The following is a 20,726-nucleotide window of genomic DNA, read 5'->3' on the forward strand; positions in this document are numbered from 1 at the left end:
AAAGAGATTGATCTCCATAATAGTTAATGAATCTGAAATGAGGAATAGAAGATACAGTGTCATAGATCCAATTTTATTGCTTGGAATTGTATTCGCCCTTGGCAAAGCAGCTTGTTTATTGGTGCTCATTATAGCTGATACAGTATTGTAAACTACTTTCATCTAGAAATAAAGGTTATCAAAGATCATAACATAATGCAGGCATGAGGAGTTTTCACAACACTTCAACATGCTTTTATTACTGACTATAATACAGCAATACATGTAGTGTAAGTATTAGCATTACAATTATATTACCAACACCTTACCTGTAGTTTTAGTGTCAAAAGACATTATATTTAGCCAAGCTTGGATAATGGTGCAACTAAAAACAGTATTGAAAAATCAAAACTGAATGCATGGCAAACGTTTGAAAACACATAGGGCAGATTTATTATTCATGTTGAACACAATTATTCCATTGTACCAATGAAAAGAAACCACAAAACGACATGATAAGGTAAGGACTACTATTGTTTTAATCTCAGTTTACAGGAATCCTCTTAGCTTAAAGGATTATGGGCAGGTGGCAAGATGTCGTGTTCTGCAAATTTTAGAACTTAAAATGTATTGAATTTTTCTTTCATACAGAGATATTTAAGGGGCAATAGTTTTACTTTACTACTTATATTGAAGCCATACCTAAACAAAGTTTAGACATTTGAAATAAACTTAAAATGAATTGCCTGCCCATTAGGCATCTTTCATTGCACGGTCTTTAGAATTTAGCAGACTTTTTTAATTTTACTGAGAAAGGTGATGCTCTATGCTTTTACTAAAAGACCATTTTCCTCTTCGGTCCCAAAAGTGTCAATATGTATGAATAAAAGATTAAAGGGAAAACATAAATATCTGGCCAAAAATATGAAACAACATTTGCTGAATGAATGACTGTCTGCTTTTGTTTTTGGATCGAGCTCATGGAATTTCATAAAGCTTTGTAAACTATTTCATATATGGCATTGAGATTCTTTTATTCTTCGCATTATCAAATTCTTCTGAAGAAAAAAAGTGAGTTTGATTGGCATTCTTGATACAGCATTTCCCAATATTCTACCACAGTATCTATGAAAACAAAGAAGAAGATGTACTTTAAGATAATAGTGCATACAGGGCACCGGGGTGGCTCAGTCGGTTAAGCATCTGACTACAGCTTGTGAGTTTGAGCCCCGTGTCAGGCTCTGTGCTAACAGCTCGGAGCCTGAAGCCTGCTTCAGATACTGTGTCTCTTTCTGACCCTTTCCAGCTTGTGCTCTGTCTCTGTCTCTGTCTCTGTCTCTCTCTCTGTCTGTCTCAAAATATAAATAAACATTTAAAAACATTTTTAAAGATAATTGTGTATCCTATAAAAGACACATAACATGATTTTTCAGATATTTCGTGAGTGCATTTCACTCAGTAAAATAATGACTTAAGTAGAAAGAGACATAAGTAGATATGGTGCCAAAAATGCTCAACCATAGGTGGCATTGATATTGAATAAATCTATGATTTATTATTCTCTGTATATGTCCATTTCAGAAGCTCAAATTAAATAAAAGATTGGCCTGATAGAGGAAGAGCCAATTGATGATATCATCAAAAATCCAAGATTGAATTGTCATGTTGTCCATTAATTCTGCATGTCAAAAAATAATGAGAGAAAGTTTATATTCAACTTATATAATTATTGGTTTTATTCCTAGTACACAGTGTTAACTGGGCAGAGTGGAAGCAATTCCTCATTGAGGAAGTGAGAGTAATGGCACTAGTTTATAAAAAAACAGATTGTCTTGGCAAAAGTCAACTAAATGGAGTTTCAATCATCTAAGAATTATTAAAGTGATAAAAAATAAAACGACATTGAAGAAAAATACTGCAGAAAGAAGAAATGAAGTTTTTATGTGCTGATGACATAAGAGGTGGCATATTTGTAAAAATAATTTTGCAAGTTGCAAAATGAAATTTTATAAAGGTGTCTCATATATACAATTGAAAACAAGAAGACATGCATTGTGTATTAAAGTGCTGCTACAAAGAGAGAAGTGATTACTAAGACATAAAACAAGTGAAACACAAATACAGAACAGATGCATTTCAAAGATAAAATGTTAGATTAAAAGGTTGAACTAAATAAAGAATTGCAAATTAGCGAAAAATCCAGTGGCAGAGTTAATACCACACTGGAAGAAATAAGAACAGAAGTGAAAATAGGAAATTGAACACTGATCATAAATAAATCAAACTAGAGTACTGTAATGCAGAAAATGATGAAAATAAGTACAGAGAATATATATGGAAGAAAGAGAAAACTAAAATAAAATTTACTTCAAGAAGAAACAAAAACTACAAAGGAAACAAGTATCAAAGACATAATTTAAGGGGCGCCTGGGTGGCTCAGTCTGTTAAGCGTCCCACTTTGGCTCAGGTCATGATTTCAAGGCTTGTTGAGTTTGAGCCCCGATTGGGCTCTGTGCTGACATCTCAGAGCCTGGAGCCTGCTTCAGATTCTGTGTCTCCCTCTGTCTGCCCCTCCCCTGCTCATGCTCTGTCTCTCTCTCTTTCTCTCAAAAATATATAAACATTTTTTTTATTGAGTTAAAAACAGGTGTCTTGACAATCTAGACACAAATTGTGTACTACAGTTAAGCAAAAACAAAAACAAAAAATCAGACCACATATGCCATGAAAGGAATCAAATTTTCAATTTGAAGATTTAAAATTTTAAGCATCTAGATAAAACATGTTACAAATAATTTAAGAAAATCAATTTGGGCTCAGTATTTTTCTTTACAATGTTAAATGAAAGTTAATGTGGTTTTGTGAAGAAATACACACTTATAAAAGAATTCCCTATGCATTTAATTCATCGTTTATGTATAACAACCATTTCCAAATTTTCATGATGATAACAAAGAGGTAAAGAAAAATGACAACATATTTCTCTTTTTACACAGAGTCAGATGATATTCTTCAAGCGTATTATAGGGAAAATATGTTAAAAATAGGTATACAGTACATGCAAAAAAAAAGTTACAGTTCAGAATAAGGAGCCATTGAGGATTTTAATCAGGCATATGTCATAAGATTGGCATTGAGGAATATTATGCTGACAGCAATGTAAAAATTGTATTTGATGGTGGCGTACTAGTGAATATTAGTAACTAATAGACTTTTGGTATAAAATATGACTTTTTGGTATAAAAATATGAAGTGTGGGTGTGTGGTGCTGATGGTTGGTGATCAATAGTAGTGACGATAAAGAGAAAAGTAAAATATAAAAGAGAGAATATCAACTAGATTTGCTGGCCAATTTGAAAATGGGGATTTAGATGTAGAGGAGAAAAATCACTAAAAATCACTAAAAGTAACTAAAAGTTACTTCCACATTTCTTGCTTGAGGGAATGGGTGGAACCCATTGAAGTGCAGAGGAATACAGAGTAAACAAATCATATGTATATCTGGAGTCAAGAAGGAGAGAGTGATTATTGGTGTCATAGCTGTAGATTGTCATTAAAGTAATAAGCATGGATGGGATTCAGCAGGGAGGATGCATAAATGCAGGTTTTTAATTGGTGGGTCTTGAAATATTGTTACACTGAGAAGGGTTTCCAGGTAGCCCTGGAAATAAATATTGTTACCATTATCTTCAGTGAAAGCCTAGCAGAGCTTCGTGTCTAGAGATTCAGGACATTGTCTACTCTGACACTTTCACTTCCACTCTCTGCAATAAAACACAAATATTTAGATGCCAGGCACTTTGTCAGGCAAAAGCATTGAAAATACAACAAAGAAGTGATGTCCTAAGGGTCAAGAAAAAGAGATGGTCCAGTTGAATGAACTAAAATACCGTATTTATTTCGGCACTACCATATCACTGCCAACCGTGATAGAAGCTCTTTCAGGTATAAATCTAGAAATCAAGGATGCCTGGGTGGTTCACTTGGTTAAGCTTCTGAATCTTGATTTCGGCTCAGGTCATGATCTCAGGGTTTGTGAGTTTGAACCCTGAGTCCCACTTTGTGCTGACTTAGAGGAGTCCTTTTGGGATTCTCTGTCTCCCTCTCTCTCTGCGCTCCAATCCCCACCCCTTACTCTTGCTCTCACTCTCTCTCTCAAAAATAAATAAATAGGAGCGCCTGGGTGGCTCAATTGATTAGGCATCTGATTTCGCCTCAGGTCATAATCCTGTTTGTGAGTTCAAGCTCTGCATTGTGAACTCTGTGCTGATGGCTCAGAGACTAGAGCTTGCTTCAGATTCTGTCTCCCTCTCTCTGTCCTTCCCCCACTTGCACTCTGTTTCTCTCTCTCTCTCTCTCTAAATAAATATACATTAAAAAATTAAAAATAAATATTTAAAAATTCAATCCACCAATCAATGTAGAAATCAGATTTAAGTGCTTAGAAAAGGTGGGAAAATATGATAATTAATTATCAGCTCTTCTTTTGAGGAGCTTGGGTATAAATGAAAGAAGTGAGTCACATAGATAGTGAGAGATTTAGTATAAAGAGAAGGGGAATGACAGAATGCTTTTAAGTAGGGGGAAGATAAAAGAGTGATTGGTTTATGATATGAAGGAGGTGTCTGTGGAACAAGATTCCTGGAAAGAATGCAGATGTGAGATTATTCACAGAAGATAAAAAAAATGGGATTATGGGTTTACATGCAGATTAAGACAGAAGTGGAGAGAATTCCCACAAAGAAGCTCTTATTTCCTTTATAAAGAAAAAGGCAGTGCCATCTGCTTAGAGTGGGTAGGAAATGTTGAATAGAAGTAATCTCAAGGAGAACAGTGGAGACTTGAAATAGTGGTTTCAAGAAAAGAAAGAGATTGCCTATTATGGACTCATTACCTTGTCAAACAGCTAACTTTGAAATCATGAATATGTAATGGGGCAAAATATACTGTGCATGCTAGGAATGCCACCAGCATTTATCTCTTTCATATAAAATTACATGTTGCTGTGAAAATCTGATGTTGCACTGCCTTACACACATTTTTTTCTCCCACTTCAGATTTACTTTATTTTTTAATGTGAGAATGCATGAAAAATTTTGTGCAGTGTAATTTTATAATCTATTAAAATAATAGTGATGTTTTCCTTTGACTTAGATTTGTTCATTTGATTAATGTGCTCCCTAAATTTAAACTCATACTTTCGGAGAGTACCTCCACCTAAACCCAAAATTGGAAAGAGGAGGAGGAAGAGGAGCAGAAAGGAAAAAAAAAAAAAAAAAAAAAAAAGAAAGAGAAACACGTTAAGAGTGGTGCTAAATGTTGTGTGCTTGGCATCAGGGGATCTCCACTGTGAACCATTTTCACTATCATTTTCATGTTCAAGTTAGGCCCTGGATGGTCGTCAAGTGACAGAAATGAGGATCACCGAGAGCTGTTGAGTATGTGAGTTATTAATTCCCTGTCTTACATATTATGCAGTTATGCTGTGTAGTTCATATCGATTTTTTTGGCTCTGTGTGAAAAAGCTCAAACTTTCTACCAGCTTTTGAGCCAAAAAGCAGCAAGTCCCAGGCCAGTTGTAGCACTTACAGCTAGCTTGTCCTAGACAGGAGGAGAATGGTACAATTCTTCCACAGGATTGACTGATATCTGCAGTCTCTTGGATAATACAGACCAAATACCCAACTTTTTTTTCATTTAAAAGAGCCTCCTGGGCCACATTTATCTGAGTACGTCACCTGTTTTTGCACTTTAGTCTGCCAGGGTGGCATACAGGGTGATGTAGTTTCTAGCATACTCTGGATTTAATCTGAATGATAAGAAAATGTTTGGGAAATGATTTAAGTCTGGTATATGCCACTGTGCTGAAGCGTGGATCCCAATATAATTTCCCCTTCATCTGAAATATTTATATAGGTCACAATGCCAACATATTACTTTACCATATTTCATATTTTTATGTCTTTGCATAGGCTGTTTTCTTAAGAATATATGTTTGGAAGGTAATCTTTTATTTTTTATTATAAATTTTTTAATGTTTGTTTATTTTTGAGAGAGAGAGAGAGACAGAGCATGAGTGGGGGAGGGGCAGAGAGAGAGGGAAACAGAATCTGAAGCAGGCCTCACCTCAGGCCCTGAGCTGTCAGCACAGAGCTCAATGCAGGGCTCGAACTCACAAACTGTGAGATCATGACCTGAGCTGAAATCGTACCCTTAACCGACTGAGCTACCCAGGCACCTGGGAAGGTAATCTTCTATAGTTCAGTATGTGTAAAAAATAATTAGAAGTTTTCTGAATTGGAGATGATTAGGAGGAATAGACTATTAAAACCAAGTACCCTGATTTTTAACAAATCCTATGGTTTATTTCAGGTGGTGCTTTTCACTTAAGCAGTATTACTCAGGAACAACGACTTTTTTAATGTGAATTGCAATTTCTTTTCTTTAACTATCTCAATACTTCTCAGCATAGCAGTTATTTTTTTTTTTTTTTTTAGTGTTTTTATTTAAACTCTAGTTAGTTAATATACAGTGTAATGTTGGTTTCACGTGTACAATATAGTGATTCAACACTTCCGGACATTACCTGGTGCTTATCACAAGTGCACTTCTTATCCCCATGACCTATTTAACTCCTCCCCACACAGACCTCCCTTCTGGTAATTATCAATTTGTTCTGTATAGTTAAGAGTCTGTTTCTTGGTTTGCCTCCCTCTTTCTTTATTTTTTCCCCTTTGCTTGTTTGTTTTGTCTTTTAAATGCCACATATGAGTGAAATCATAGTGTTTGTCTTTCTCTGACTTTTTTTGCTTAATACTTACTATCTAGCTCTATCCATGTCTTTGCAAATGGTAAGATTGCAATATTTTTAGGCTGAGTAATATTCCACATGTATGTATACACACACATACACACACATATATAAGGTGTGTGTGTGTGTGTATATATATATATATATATATATATCTATATATATATGTATATCAGGATATTCATATATACTTATATATATGTATCCTGATATACATATATACCACATATATCCTGATATACATATATATAGGTATAGGTGTATATATATATATATATATATATGAGAATAGTCATGACGGCCATCAATCAAGCTGAGGCAAGAAGGCAATTTGAGGCTTTAAATACTCTTAAAATAGATATTCAATTGTTCCTTTTGTTTTTATCTGTGCCTTCACGTCCATTTTCAGAAACACTACCAGTTGTATATGTTTGGGTTCTTCTCGATAATAGCCAGGCTGTTTCTCTGCTCTTCTTATAGTGTATTCAGGAACCCACATTCTTAATTCTAAGATTAGGGTTAATGTTAAGGTTAGGGATAGCTAGTATTAGAGTTAGGGTTAGGGTAAAGGTAAGGGTGATGGAATGTACCTGGTGTCCTTCAGCATAATGTTTAATTGGAAAAAAAATTTAACTCTTCTGTTAGGAAATCTGTTAAAGGCAATGAGGAAGAGTAGGACAAAGACAAATGTTATTGTTCTTACAGCTATTTTGGACTTGAAAGATATTTTTAAAAATTGATTTGAAATGTATCTCTTTTTGTTTTCTTTAATTATCTGATATATTTTCTGTCCTAAAAATAATTGACTCTAGCTATCCATGCTGACCCCACAGTTGTAGAATACTTTGATGAAAGTCTATGCTTATGTTTTCTTCATTATTTTCCTGAGATTAATCCAACACCTTTGAAATGGACAGTGGAAAATACTCTTTTTTTATTCCAATATTGTATTTTCCTTTAATCTAGAGCTTTATTTATGCATTTTTGTTGGAGACCAGTATCTACATGAACTGGCTTTTTCCTGCTTGAAATGGAACATAGACTTTATTATCATAAACTGTGTCAGAATCAACCACAGACTGAATCTCACTGGCTGTAGCTCACGGCAACAGCAAATATAAGTTGTATATATATTCACACATAAAATTTTTCTTCTTTAATCTTCTGAAATACTTCCAGTTGTTGGCCTCTTATACATGCTAGAATATGATAACAAAATCAGCTAATTTGGTCACTATATTTCAAACAGCATGATACAAGAAAACTAATTAAAATGGAAATTTTAGGATTTTGTGCTCATTTTCTTTTCAGTTACATGGATATTTTGGCTACTCACACACTTCATTACTTGCCATGATGGTAGAAGGTGGTATATACGACACGTTCCCTGAAGTTTTCATTAAAATGCATTGGTAGGAGTCTCAGAAGGCTAAGAGCTTTTTCACAGAATGAACCAAGGATACCACTTTGCTACCTTTTTAAAATTATTATTATTTTATTATTTATTTATTTTGAGAGAGACAGAGAAAGCATGAGTGGGGGAGGGGCAGAGAAAGAGAGAGAGAGAGAGAGAGAGAGAGAGAATCCCAAGCAGGCTCTGCAAGGTTAGTGCACAGAGCCCGATGTGGGGCTTGAACTCCTGAAACCATGAGATTATGACCTGAGTTGAAGTCAGATGCTTAACAGACTGAGCCACCCAGGTGCTCCCACTTTGCTACCTTTATCAAACCTCTGGCACAATACCTATTTCTCCTAAGACTTTTACCATACTGCAAGATAATTTTCTTTCCATGACCAAAGGAACATTCATAGCCGCATGTGTCTGGTGGTAAATTCCATAACCCCACACATGACTGCAGTCATAGGATGATACAGAGGCAATTTTGTGGTTGATGCTTTGCCCCAAAGGAGCTTCCATATATTATCTGAGAATACATTTCCACTTGAGTGGCAATGTGAGGTTGTCACATTAGAGTCTTCTTTAATTAAAAAATTATCTGTCACTACATAGGGCACTAAGTAGGATGCCTATAATTTCTTTGGATTCTTGGGGCTCCCATAGAGATGACACTAAGTGGTTTCATAAACTCAGAAGAGTATGATAGTTAACATGCATTAGTAATTCAGTTTAGTTTTGATGTAAAACATCAGGGCAGTAAGAAAACTGATGTCTTAGAAATTGTATGGTGATGGTGGTGGTAGTAAAACCTCTTTTTGATGAATTTTTTACATAATAGAAATTGGAGTATGGGGAATTGGTAAGAGTTTATACATTTAAATTTGAGAAAAATAGACTAAGTTTGTACATAGACACTAAGACGCAGTCTTCCATGGGAAATTCACCGTGATAGACCCCCTATTTGTTGTTCAACATAAAACAATTATTTATTTGATTTTTCAGGTAGTATTGATTTATATGTAAAATGTTGATTTTATAAGAGAAATGTGATAGTATTATCTATGAGAAATAAATAAATATATAAATATATATCACAATATATAAATAATTGACATTAATTTGTTTCAATGAAGAGCACAATACAAATTATATATGAGTATATTTATCTTAACATAACTATACAGAGTTTACAGATATAATGTATATATGTGGTCCACTATATATACATATAAATATAGCCAAAAATATATGTTTGTATATAACTTTTATTATAATGTTTTTTCTCTCATGCCTGAAAGTCTAGAAAATTTTTAACAAGGAATTATATCTTCTATTAGGAATGTATGAATCCTAATAAAAGGCAAAGATAAAACCAAAATATAAAATCAGTTACTTTTTTTATAGTTACTGGTATATAAACTTCCAAAATGAATAATAAATGTCTATTTTTCATTGACTTCATAGTCTACTGTAGATCATAGAAATCACTGGAATAACCAATTCAACCAGTCATTCATTCAGAGACTCACAATTTTTGTTTGTTTAAAGTTTAATTATTTTGAGAAAGAGACAGCAAGAGTGAGCAGGGCAGGAGAAGAGAGAGAGGGAGAGAGGGAATCCCAAGCAGGCTCCACACTACCAGCGCAGAGCCCGATGTGGGGCCAAAACCCACGAACTGCAAGATCTGAGCCAAAATCAAGAGTCAAATTCTTAACCAACTAAGCCACCCAGGTGCCCCAAGCTCACAGTTTTTCCATTGTATGGCTTTGCCATTTCTTGTGCCTCAGAATCTATAATAGATTATCTGCATCTAGTAAGATAAGCTACAAAATATAGAGAGCCACAGGGAAATATTAGGGCTCTGCATATTCCGTTGGTTAGATCTCAGCCATGTGGCCCCAGCTAATTAAAAATAAAATTGCTGGGAACTGTTTTCTAATGGCATGCACAAGAGAAAAAGGGAAAGAGGTTTGGTGACTGGACAGTACTGTTTCTGTCAGTCTGTTCTTCTGTCCATCAGGTAACTTTTTGCTTCCTCTCACTCCTGGACCATATTTACCTATTCCAGGGAGTAGAATTCAAAGTCTCACTCAATGACTTAATTCAAAGTTCAAAATCCCCAGAGATATGCAGTCTTTGTCATGAGGTCTGTATATGAACTTTGTACTCTGGTAGTATCATTACCCAAGTTCTTACACAGTCAAGATTATGGATAAATGTCTTGATCATCATCATACATTTGTATTCCACTTCACTACCATACATACGCACATATGTACACATTCATATAAAGAACATTGGTTAAAAAAAAAGAAAGAAAGAACATTGGTAATGAAGGCCCTTGCAGTGCATTTATACTCACATATATCTGTATTTACATGTATATCTACACCTATGTATAAAAATATAACATATATATAATATATACACCTCTTTGCACATACAGAGATAGTTATATAATATAAATAAATATATATACACACACAGATATTATTTGAGGCAGAATTTACAGAGAATGAATGTACAGATATTAAAAGTAAAGTTTGTAGACTTTATAAAGTATATTCATCACTTCTACCTACATATGGAATGCTTTCATCATCCCAGAAAGTTTCTTCATGCCACGTTCTAATAAAGTGCTTCAATAATAAAGTACATATTGATGGACTGAATTTCTTTTCTTCCATTCTGGCAATTTACTTTCATTTTTTAATTTTATTATAGTAAAAGCACTTAATATAAAACATACCCTCTTAAGAAATTGAGTGCAATAGATTATTTTTGACCATAGATACAATGTTGTACAGATCTTTGGAAGTTATTCATTTTTCTTAAGTGAAACTTTATGCCTGTTCATTAGTAGATACCCATTTCTCCTTTCCCTCAGCTCCTGGCAATCACCAGGATTCCACTCTCTGATTCTATGAATTTGACAACTTTAGAAAATTCATGTAACTGAAAGCATGCAGTATTTGTCTTTCTGTGACTGACTTATTTCATTTATATAATATCTTCAAGGTTCACCCATGTTGTTGCTTATTGCAGAATTTCCTTCTTTTCAATGGCTGAATAATATTTCATTATGAATATAATATAAAACCACATTTTCTTTAACTGTTTATCCATTGATGGACATTTTGCTTGTTTCCATATATTGGTTATTGTAAATGGTGCTGAAATGAACATGGAAGAACTAATATCTCTTCGGATCCTAATTTCAGTTATTTGGATAAATACCCAGAAGTGGAATGGCTGAGTAATACAGCAGTTATATTTTTAATTTATTGAAAAAAACTTTGGACTGTTTTCCACAATGGCTGTGTCATTTTGCATTTCCACCAACAGTGTGCAAGGGCTCCAATTTCTCCACATCTTTGCCAACACTTATCATACTTTTTTTTTTTTTTAATAATAGCCATCCTGAAAAGGGTGAAATGATTTCTCAGTGTGGTTTTGATTTACATTTCTCTGAAGACGATAAGTGACATTGAGCATCTTTTAAAATATCTGTTGGTCATTTGCATGCCTTCTTTGTAGAAATTTCTGTTCAAGTCCTTAGCCCAATTTTTAATTCTAAGCACCCAGCTCTGGATAAACAAGAAATTATCTTCATAGAGAATTTAATCTTACCCAGTGTGAGTCCTATTTCATGGGCCAAATTTCCTATAGTATCTATATGCATTTTGTCACTTTTCAATGTTTTCAAATGGTTGTTTTATTTTTAAATTTCTGTCCAGAATGTATCATTGTTAATATAAGAGAATTTTTCTAAACCAAGCTATTCCTATACATTATATACATGTATATGTAAATGCTCATATGTATATAATGTTTGTATGTAAGTATATATAAAAATTATATATTACATATATAAATATTTTTATAATAAAATTATACTCGTTTACTATTTATGATAATAAACAGGTTTACACTTAAAACAAATTTATCTGACCAAAAAATGTGTTGATTCAAAAAGTATTAATATATAAATCCACATAGATAAAGATGCTAAAAATCATTAATGTACATATAAAACACCATAATTTCAGAAATATTTCATTGGATGAAATAACATCACGGCAATCATGGTTGGCTATATGTCTGAAATAAAATGGTGAAATAATCAATACGATATAATATTTTTAAAGTCTCTGAAGTTAGCATAATTTAAAACACTTCATCTTACAAAATTTAAGAGTTTATTGTAAGAAAATTTAACAATTATATATTTTTTTACTTCTTCTGAATGTATGGTAACCCTTTAATAGAGCAAAAATTACAAAAATTTCTATAGACAAAAATGAAAGTGTTCTGCAACAAAACTATATCACAGATTTCTGGATTGCCATCAGCATAAATCCAAAATGATTATCATCTGAACATGAATTTATTAGGGGCTTGCTATATGCTAAGTTGAGCACTTAAGAATCACTGGATGTTGATTTTATATCCTGCAACTTTACTGAATTTGATGATTAATTCCAATTTGATAATTTGATAATTAATTTTTTGGTTGAGTCTTTAAGACTCTGTATATAAAATCATGTCAACTGCAAACAGAGACAATTTTACTTCTTCCTTTCTGATTTAGCTGACTTTTATTTCTTTATCTTGTCTAATTGTTCCACCTAGGACTTCAAGTCTTTGTTGAATAAAAGTGGTGAGACTGGGTACCCTTGTCTTGTTCCTTATCTTAGAGGAAAATCTTTCAATGTTTCACCATTTTGATACTAGCTGTGGGTTTTTCACATATGGTGTTTATTATGTTGAGGTATGTTTCTTCTATAACCAAGTTGTTGAAGGTTTTATTATGAATAAATTTTGTATTTGTCAAATGCTTTTTTTTTGCATCTGTGAAGATAATATGATTTTTATCTTTTATCCTTTTAATGTGGTATATCTCATTTATTGACTTGTGTATCTTGGGCCATCCTTGCTTCCCAGGTATTAATCTTACTTGATCATGGCATATGATTCTTTTAATACACTGTTTAATTAGGTTTTCTAATACTGTGTTAAGATTTTTACATCTAGGGGTGCCTAGGTGGCTCCATTGCTTATGTGTCCAACTCTTGAATTTGGCACAGGTCATGATCCCAGTATCATGGGATCAGCTACGTGTCAGGCTCCACACTGAGTGTGGGGCCTGCATGAGATTCTCTCTCTCTCTCTCTCTCTCTCTCTCTCTCTCTCCCCCCCCCTTCTGCCCCTCTCTCCCAGGTGTGCTCTCTTTCTCTATCCCTCTAAAATAAATACAATGAAAAAGTTTTTTAGTGAAATTACTTTAAAAAAGGAATTTTTGCATCTATATTGATCAAGGATATTGGTCTGTAGTTTTCTTTTCTTCCAGTGTCCTTATCTAACGTGGTATCAGGGTAAGTCTCGCCTCATAAAATGAGTTTTGGAATGTTCCCTACCCTTACATTTTGAAAGAGCTTGAGAAGAATTGGCATTAGCTCTTCTTTAAAGGTTTGGTAGAATTTACTAGTAAAACCATCTGGTCTGGGTTTTTCCTTGTTAGGAGGCTTTTAATTAATGACCCAATGTTTTTATTTGCCATTGCATTTCTATACACTAACAACAAACAATTGGAAAGGGAAATTTAAAAACCAGTTCCATTTATAATAATATGAAAAACAGTAGAATACATATAAGTAAATTTAGCCAAGGGAGTAAAAGATCTATACAATGAAAACCAGAAGATTCTGATGAAACAAATTGAAGGAGACACTAACAAATGGAAAGATATCCCATGTAAATGGATTGGAAAAATTAATATTGTTAAAATATCCATACTACCCAAACAGATCATTGTAGTACCTATCAGAATTTAAATGGAATTTTTCACAGAAATAAAAAATAATCCTAAAATTTGTATGGAACCACAAAAGACCCTGAATGGACAAAAAAAAGTTTTGAGAAAGAAAAACAAAGCTAGTGACATCATATTTCCTGACTTCCATATTTCCATATTTTCCTGAACTATACTACAAAGCTATAGTAGTTAAAACAGTATGGTACTGGCATAAAATATACAAATAGACCAATGGAACAGAATCAAGAGCCCAAAAATAAACCGTTGTATATAGTCACCAATATTTGACAAGAGAGCCAAGAATAATAATGGGGAAAAGAACAGTATCTTCAATAAATAGTATTGGGAAAACTAGATAACCACATACAGAAAAATTAAATTGGACCTTTATTTTATACCAATCACAAAAATTAACTTGAAATTGATTAAAGGCTTAAGCATAAGATCTGAAACCATAAAACTCTTAGGGAAAAAGCTTCATGGCATTGGTCTTGGTAACAATTTTTTTGGATATGACAGAGAAAGCACAAGCCACAAAAGCAAAAAATAAACCAATGAACTACATTAAACTAAGAAACCCTACTCAGCCAAAGAAACAATCAACAAGATGAAAAGGCAACCTATGGAACAGGAGGAAATATTTGCAAACCATGTATCTGATAATGATTAATATCTAAAATATATAAAGAACTCAAAAACTTAAAAACAAAACAAAATGAGAAGAACCCAAACAATCCTATTTAGAAGTCAGAAAAATAAAAAAGACAAGAGATAACAAGTGTTCGTGAGGATGTGGAGAAAAGGGAACCTTTGTGCACTGTTAGTAGGAATGTAAAATTGGCATAGTTAATGTGGAAAACAGTGTGAAGATTTCTCAAAAAATTAAAAATAGAACTACCATATGATCCAGCAATCCCACTTCTGGGTATATGTCCAAAAGAAATAAAAACAAGATATCGAAAATGTATCTTTGTTCTTATATTTATTATTGCATTATTCACAATAGCCATGATATGAAAACAACCCAAGTGTTTGTCGCAGATGAGTGGATAAAGTACACATTGTATATATGTAAATACAATGAGATATTATTCAGCTATGGGAAAAAAGGAAATTCTGCCATTTGCAACCACATGGAACTTGATGGTATTATGCTAAATGAAATAAATCAGAGAAAGACAAATACTGTATTATATCACTTATATGTGGAATATTGAAATGGTCAACTCATAGAAACAGAATAGAATGGTAGTTACCAGTGATGGTTGTGGGGAGTGGGGAATGGGGAGATGTTGGTTAAAGGGTGCACACTTGTGTTAGAAGATGAATAAGTTCTGGAGATCTAATGTACAGAATTGTGTTTATAGTTAACATTCTGTTATAATATACTCAAAAGTTGCCATGAGACTAAATCTTAAATGTTCTCACCATAAAAATAAGATGATAATTATATAATGTGAGGGAGGTGTTAGCTAACACTAGGGTGCTAATCATATTACAATATATAAATGTGTCGTAGACTCTGGGTCTGGAGTTCTCTCTTTTCCAGCAAGAGAGCAGACACAGGATTAAAATGCAAGAGAGGGAGGAGACAAGAGCCCTGTGTAAGGGTCCTTGCTCCTTTTGTATTAGGATGAGAAGGTTTACAAGCATGATGGACATGCACAAAGAGACAATGAGGCCATGAACATTAACTCCTGGGCTTGGGGGAAAGGGGGTCTTGAAGATATGTGGTGTTGGGGGTTTGAGTCAATACAAAACAAAATTTTGGCGCTGGGCAGAAGGTTGCTTACAGCAGACATGAGGTGCCACCTCTGTTTGCCTAAACTTGCCTAAGGACAAGAAAGACAGAGCATGCTACCTCAGGGTCAACAAGTCACCTTTCTTTTGCTAATTAGCCCTCCTCTGGGCAACTAGCTCTGTTGAGATCTAAAGTCCTGTTTTCCTGTTTTTGTCCTTCCTTCCTGTGAAAGCAGCTTTCTGCTATTGTACTAAATTGGAGGGCATTTCTGCCCTGAATACCTAATCTCGTTTACCCACTCTTTGGTGTGTTCATCCTGGTTCTTTCTAATTCTTTATGCCTTGTTAACCCAGAGGTGCAAGTTCAGGGAATTCCTAAGCTTATTCCCCACATAAGTATATCAAATCAACCCATTGTATTCCTTAAACTTACACAATATTATGTATCAGCTACATCTCAATAATTAAAAAAAAAAAAAAAGAGTAATTTAAAATATTGTTTGGCCTAACTGGAAAGGTCTTTTATGTCAAGCAACTTGTTAAGTAAAATGTTGTGAAGGTTAAAACATATAAACACATGCAAAACACTTAGAAGAGCCTGCCATCTGCTAAAGATCTAAACTTTAGAATGATAACGCTAGAGTAAAGACTAAATTGAAAAGTCATAGACATTGGAGGCAATTAACATTGAAAATGTAAGTGTGATAATTTAGTCAAGTGACGAGCTGGTGTAGCTAAGGCAGTGCCATTGGAATGGAGGAAAGAAGGATATATTAAAATCTTGGTGACCATTAAATGTAGTAAAGCAAAAAAAGTAGTTAAAGGTGGTCCAAATTCTCTGAAGTTGTGTATCTGGATATGTATAATGATATCAGAGAAAAGTATAGGTAATAAAGAATAGGATGGAGAAGTAAAGTGTTTCAATTTTGATATGCTGAGTTCAAGTATTTTTGGAATAACCAGCTATTAGTCTATTAGGATATAGCAAGTGACTGGGGGAAAAAAAAGGCATCAGGAGAAAAGCCAGGGTTATTTATACATTGCAAATGATTGATGATTGTGCTAGATTACTCTCCTTTTCTTCAAAATCCATAGGCCTAATTATTGTCATTGTATCCACAGATTTCTTTCTATTAATCCATTGGCTGTTTGCATAAAATTTAACAACTAGTATTGACAGAGAATGAGCGAAGGAAAGGTATACATAGATTGTGGGAATGGTCAAGGGATAACAATAGATATATGAAAAGAAAAATGTACACCCAGAGTTAAAGGAGAGAGACATACAGAGAAGAATCATGAAGAAGACATCAAGACCAAAGAGAATGAATATAGATAAAAGAAACCACAGAAAACTAGATACAAAATAGATCCTCAAGTGAACACTAGATACAATAATTACATTTTAGTATATCACATTGTCACTTTTGCAATAGTGATTAGCTATTTAATTATTGCTCATAGCTCTTTAACTGTTAATGTGAAGACTTAGAAATATTATGCTGAAGAATGTAAAAAAAGAAAGATCTTATAGGTACAATATCAGTGATAAAAGTATTTCATCACTCTAATGGTTAAATTAAACAGAACATTTAATTTAATTAGTAGCTAACATGATTAGGATTGGGTTTATACACACAAAATTATTTTGATCCACCTCAACCATATAACTATACAAGGATTGTAATCTGGCTGTATGGGAAGAAAACCAGGGTGACAAATAATTTTAGTTGCATAAAAAAAAACCAATATGATATTAGTTTAATAGTAAACTATTTGATATTGAAACCTCATACCATATGCCACACATATACCACATTCATTCACCATGATAGAAAACTCAGACTGTTTGACTAAGTGAATTGAACTGCTTTAATATTTTAATGATTATTTTTCCAATGTAAATGCACAGTTCATGTTATCTATTTGGAGTGGAACACATAATTTTCTAAATAATAACTAATTAATAGAAACTAATTTATTGTAAATTCTAAACAGATGAAGCAGATATATTTTTCAGTAATAATGGAGTACTGTGCTGATATAATTAAGATTTTTGATGACTGACAGAATTCAGACACTCCCTTGCCATTATTAACGTTGTTTTCATTTTCTAAAGCCTACTATGCATTATTCATATGGGAAATTAGTGAATAGCACAAATGGACATTTTAACCGCAGCCAAAACTCAGGATTTGCGACTTACAATGTGATAGCTGTTCTGAGTCCATAATCCATTTACCCTCAGGAGCCAAAGAATAGCCTTAATACTGTATTTAAGCCACTTTGTTTATAGTTTTACAAATATTTAAGAAGATAACCATTTTTCCATTTAAAACCACAAAGAAGGACATGATAATTAATGATTGTAGTTCAGCATGGGGAGGTTGGTGAGTATTATTATTAGGATCGAATGGATTAAAGAATTTAAGCAGGACTTTACTATGCTCACATGAACAATGGTGTTTTATACTTTCTTCACGCCTTACTTTGGTTTACAACTGAGTGCATTTAACCACCTATAGTCTTTTATGAAATAAGATGAGGTATTAATAAACATAAAAAATAAAAAAAACTTCATTAATACAGAAATATACTTTGTTTCTTTTTAGGAAGATTAAGATTATGGATGGATTATGAAACATAAACCAATTATGACTTCAGCCGAAACTTCTAATTATTAAAACTGTCCTAGTTTTCAATGATACTTTCAACAGATTTCTTTTTTGTGTCTTTGTAGTTGTTGTTTAGAAACAAAAACACTAAAAGTGCCAGCTTCCTGTGTATTAATAAATTAGACAGATACAAAACAAATAAACTTTATGTAAAAAAAAAAATGTAAAGGAAGTCAACAATGGCCAAGATAGATATATCAATAACTAAGGGGGCTATCAGTAGCCAACTATCAGCTATCAGGCACTCAACCAACTGAGCCACCTAGGCACCCCTAAAAAATTTTTAATGTTTATTTATGTTTGAGAGAAGGAGACAGAGCATGAAAAGAAAGCATGAGCTCCAGGCTCCTCGCTGTCAGTACAGAGCACTACAGGGGGCTCGAACTCATGAACTGTGACATCATGACCTGAACGGAAATCTGACGCTTAACTGACTGAGCCATCCAGGCATCCCAGAACTCTACAGTTTTTAAATCAAGGCTGGCTTAAACAGAGATAGCCTAAATACCAATTATGTCAAATCGTGGTCAAGTAAAGTTGTGGTACTTCCAAATTCCTAAAATTCCTAAAAGCACATACAGATAATCACAAATTGAGCAGACTAAATAGATTTTGGACACCTACCATTTCTCTCTGCATTTGTATACCTTCAGTATCTTGTGAGATTATTGAATAATAAATACCGAACTATCAACCAGGGTCCAGCATATTGAATAGCATAATAACATGAAAATAAAGCAACAGGATGATGTCTGGAATCATTTGGTTTGTAATCTTAGGCCCTGGATTACTTTGTTGGTACAGGTCCCTGAGTGAATTCATCAGTATTACTGAACAATTATATATATGGAGGACATATGCAAATGGTAAATGATGAAAAAAACATTATTAAAATGATTAATAAATTATTCAAGACATTTGTTATATTTACTTACTCTTTATGTGCCCTTACTATGTTGAGAGCTTAGTTCATGTCAGTTCTATGAAAGGACTGTTTGGTAGTTTCATGTGCTATCTCTCAGGAGTTGACACCACGCTTATGGCCCTGAGGTATGCCAGGGTGTGTGTGCATCCGAGGAGACAGCCTTTTCCTCAGCACTCTGTTTGCCTCCTTTAGTCAGGAATATGTAGGCCTCAGTGAATGGACACTGTGTGTTCTATTATAGGGCAAATTTGGGGGCCTAAAAATACTTTATTTTTATAGTCTTTTTTCAGGTCACATAGGCAATCAGAGAGTCACTAACATTTACTTTAAACTAAAAATCAGTTTGCAGCATTTATGTGATTTATACATAATCTACAAATAAGAACCTATGTTCTTTTTATTCATCTAGCTTGTCCCTCTGTAAGTAACCCAGCTTACAAAAGATATTAATCTTTCTATCCTTAATGTATGGGTCTCCTGACAGATTTTAGCAATGCCATGCAAGTCTTTATTTTTTTTTTTCCTCTCACACACAACATAAAGCTATTTGCTTCTTTGAATTATACAAATAAATTGAAAGTCGGTAAGGCCCATGGAATGTTGACTCTGGTTCTTGATCTGATGAACTATCAGCCCTTCTTAGGGCCAAATGCTTTAAAGTAACCATCTAAATATTTACTTACATGGAAAGAAATGTCTATTTTGAGAAGCTTAGTGCCGATTATAATAGCAGAGCAGTCATACTCAGGCATTTAAGATAAACATTGTTTTTTTTTTTTTTTTTTATTCTTAATATATTTATTTATTTATTTTATTTATTTATTTTTTTAATATATGAAATTTATTGTCAAATTGGTTTCCATACAAAAAAATATGGAACGCTTCACGAATTTGCGTGTCATCCTTGCGCAGGGGCCATGCTAATCTTCTCTGTATCGTTCCAATTTTTAGTATATGTGCTGCCGAAGCGAGCACAAACATTGTTTTTGATAATGGATAAAAAAATACTTCTGATGATATTTATTTTATTTTATGCTTGCTATGTGGAAGGGCCAGTGCTAAATGTGGAGTAATAAATATAACATGATCTGGCCATTGTAATATGTTTTACAATATTGTGGTGTTATTTAATGTCTCTATTTATAAACCTGTAAGTAGAAACCATTTAAACAGAGAGGCGGTGGTAAGAAAAATGATCTTAAACAAACTTTAAGAAATACTTAGTGGTTGTTACATTTGACTATGTTTTATTTTTATCATGGATTGTAGTACTTTATTGAGAATGTTTAAGATTTAGAAAATGATAAAATAGATGGGAAAGAGTTAATTTATTTTGGAATTAATGCTTTGATAATATTTGAGTTGGAAGTAAAGTTTATCTC

At 33.4% G+C, this 20,726-nt stretch overlaps 1 non-coding gene across 1 annotated transcript; it reads right to left on the reverse strand.

Annotated features, from left to right (window-relative positions):
* Positions 1-20,211: 20,211 nt before the first annotated feature.
* Positions 20,212-20,319, reverse strand: LOC122231993. The gene has a single exon (XR_006209309.1). It is a non-coding gene; the product is annotated as a U6 spliceosomal RNA (small nuclear RNA).
* Between the last annotated feature and the right edge of the window lie 407 nt (positions 20,320-20,726).

Source organism: Panthera tigris, chromosome A1 (genome assembly GCF_018350195.1).
Source record: "Panthera tigris isolate Pti1 chromosome A1, P.tigris_Pti1_mat1.1, whole genome shotgun sequence".
Lineage (NCBI taxonomy): Eukaryota > Metazoa > Chordata > Mammalia > Carnivora > Felidae > Panthera > Panthera tigris.